At 37.4% G+C, this 3,569-nt stretch overlaps 1 pseudogene; it reads left to right on the top strand.

The window, feature by feature from the left end:
* Positions 1–2,812: 2,812 nt before the first annotated feature.
* Positions 2,813–3,341, top strand: LOC142443450 (protein S100-A10 pseudogene; annotated as a pseudogene).
* Positions 3,342–3,569: the final 228 nt, after the last annotated feature.

Genomic DNA, 3,569 nt, shown 5'->3' with positions numbered 1-3,569 from the left:
ACATTCTGACTTGTATCATTTAAACTGAAACAATGTAAGTTTGCATTTTTTCTTAAGCTCTACTTAAATCATGAAATAATATTTTTAAAGTCCAAAGGAAAATGTTGTAATAAACATAGATCTCACATCTCATATATCATAGTTTGCAATCCTAAGTGTGATAAGTTTCTGCAAACATTAACTAAATTTATTTTGTGCATATTTTATATAGCATTTTTTATGTTAAGGATCTGGTCTGATATAAAATACTGTATCATAGCTGAGACTGGAAACTAGAAATCACTTCTTTATTTCTACTCTTTAAATCTAGACTTTAATTTTTACTATGTTATACTTATTAAAAATCTGAATGATTTTTTACTTGAAAATAGTAAATCATTGCATAACTGTAAAAATATCTGGCCAATTCATTCTCTCAGCATTTTATCCATATATTTTCTCATATCTTATGATTTAAGAGATTCAGTGGTGTATGAGGCTAAACACAAGGTCAGCTAATTGGGTCTACCAGGTACTCCACGAGAGACAGATGAGGCAGTCTATAACTGTAAAAATCTTAAGTCTCCGAAGACCAAAAGGAAAGTTCTATTGTCCAATTGGGTTGATATGTGAGAGAATGACACGTTGGTAATTATTTTTCATAGAGATGTCACCGGGTGTATATAACCCAAAGTTCATAGATTGAGATTAGTTCAATTATGAGTGTTGTAATTATTTTAAAATCTCAATTTTTGGTCATTTTCTGTTTTTTTATATTACCCAATAATTCCTGTTACAAAAACAAACCAAACTGTAATTGAAATACATTTATTACATACTCAGAGAAGACACATTGTATTTTTTAATTAACAAAGGAGATATTGTGGAAATAAAAAATAAGGAAATAAATTTATGTAATAATAAGCAAAATAAATAAATGATGAAAGCAATAATGATAATAAAACAAAATAGTAATAAAGAGAATCAGCAATCTCAGTGGATATAAAAAAGTTTATAATCCAAAGACTCCCTTCCCAAACTATAAATGAATAAGATAATAAAAACCTGAATAGTTAAACAAATCAGCACTTTCTAAAAGAGATTTACTAGCTCATGAAATTACAACAAACTAACCAACCAAAGCCAATTAATTACAGTTTAAGTCTATTAAGATTTGTTTCAGGCAGATGATTTTAATGATTTTTACATGTGTTATTTTTCTCACTCCCCAAATAAGAAATAGCTTCCAAAGCTCTGATTCTTACATTCAGACATCATTCATAGTTACATGCATTTGCATTTATAAACTCTCCTTGGAGAAGTCAGTTAGGTACTTACATTTATTTTAAAATTTTGTATTTCTACCACTAGACTCTTTGTATACCGTGACATACTTAAACCAATAAGAAACACTGAATTGTTTAAATTTGATGTAATGGTAGTTATGTGTTCAGCCTAGTTGACTAGAAAAACAAATCCAGTGACACCCATAAGAGTACATGTAAGATTCATTTGTATATGCAAGAAAGGGCTTTATATCAAGAATTAATCATATATCAATACAACAGCTAAGCCCACTCAAACGGATGTCCATAAATCTGATCCTAGTCCATAAGTAGTCTATATGTTGCTCTGCAGCTCATACAGCCACGTGCAATGATGCAGAATGCAGGAAGATCATGGGCCAGTGGGTGGAAGATAGTGTGGCACCAAGGGCACAGTTCATCACCTGCCTCTGGCAGGTCTCAGAGTGGCAAAGGCAAAGCAGAAAGGCAAAGGCAGAGAGAGAGAGAGGGTCTAGCCTATAGAGGGCCATTTATCTCAGTCACACCTCCAAAGGAGGTCATCAAGCTGTGCCCTGATGGACAGGCTAAACTCCACTTTCTTGCAGGTGCCATGTTGGCAAAAAATAACCTAACTATCACAGTCAGTTTGTATTATCTTAGTAGCTAAGGTTTTGAGTTAACTTGACTGGGCTGGGATACTGAGTGGTTTATCAGATAACTACTATTAGCTCCCCATGAAGAAGTCTCCCTGAAGGTGAAGTCAACATTTAACAAAAATGGAGACTGGAAAAGATCGTTGCTTGTTTTTCTGAATCGGATTCTGCATCTGGTTTATAGATACCCAGCTATCGGGACTTTATCTAGTGTCCTTTTGTATTATATGATGATCCTGGAAGTCATCAGCAGCTTAGAATTCACTTGTTTCTGTACCCAGAATCCTGCTAACTGGCCTGAAAACATTTGGAGTCATCAGCAACCTACCATCTTCCCTTGCCGACCTTGGGCCATGAAAAGGCACCATAGTTGCAGCTACAATGAAGAGAGGGACCAGCCGTGGAAGAGACCATCAATTGCTCATATATAAGTTCGGGTTGAAGTTGAAGAAAATTAAAGCAAGTTCAAGAGAACCAAAATATGACTTAAGTATATTCAGTGGTGGGATTCAAATAATTAAGCACCTGGGTCACTTCCATAATGATAATTTTAAGTATAATATTATATAACAAAATGTAGTTTATTGTTAATAGAGCCAATACTTAAATAAGAACAGTAAAATAGGTACACAAAACTAGATAGTAAAAAAGAGTTTTAAAATATTAATGAAAATATTAACTGACGATCCAGAAGGAACGATTCCCTGGTCCTGTAGGTGCCCAGAGAAGAGGCGCTTCCAGCGCACCTGGGCCTGGGCCAGCGCGCCCCACCCGCAGGTCACTGGCTCTTCTGGCTTTCTAAAAGCGAACCAGAGAGGAAGGGCACGGCCCGGGGTGGGGACGGGCTCCCTGAAATCTGCCACTCGGAACGTTCCTACTGCCAGGGACGTGGACGACCTCGCCAAAATGCCATCTCTAATGGAACATGCCATGGAAACAATGATGTTCACGTTCCACAAATTTGCTGGGGACAAATGCTACTTAATGAAGGAGGACCTGCGGGTGCTCATGGAGAAGGAGTTCCCTGGATTTCTGGAAAACCAAAAAGACCCTCTGTCCGTGGACAAAATAATGAAGGACCTGGACCAGTGCCGAGATGGCAAAGTGGGCTTCCAGAGCTTTTTTCCCTCATTGCCGGGCTCACCATTGCCTGCAACGACTATATCGTCATGCACATGAAGCAGAAGGGAAAGAAATAAGACGAGGCAGACTGGAAGAATCGCTCCCACCCTGACCAGAGGGATCCCAAAGATTTGCTTTAGGGGTCGGTCCCCCAGCTTCTCCCCCATGAGGATTGCATGAGCGGGCTGGGGCCCCTTAGGGTAACATGTACAAATCGAAGCCAAGTCCCATCTGATAAGTAGAGAAAGGAAAGTCAATTCCATGCCAGATAAGCCTTTGATTTTTACATTGTTTGCGTCCTCTTGCCTACAATAAACAAATTATTTTTTAATACCTAAAAAAGAAAATATTAACTGACAAAATGAAATTATTTTAGATATATCTATATTGCTTCTTGATCAGTGTCCTCACTTGTAATGTTTTCTGCTTTTATCATTGGCTGTGTGATGTATCCCTAACCATCTTTTCTCTGCAGGAATCAGATCCCATTCTTTAAGAGGTAGGCTAATTAGATCGGAGCCAGGTTTGA

This window comes from Tenrec ecaudatus, chromosome 3 (genome assembly GCF_050624435.1).
Source record: "Tenrec ecaudatus isolate mTenEca1 chromosome 3, mTenEca1.hap1, whole genome shotgun sequence".
Lineage (NCBI taxonomy): Eukaryota > Metazoa > Chordata > Mammalia > Afrosoricida > Tenrecidae > Tenrec > Tenrec ecaudatus.
Note: the sequence above shows the minus strand (reverse complement) of the source record. Positions and strands in the feature narration are given on the sequence as shown.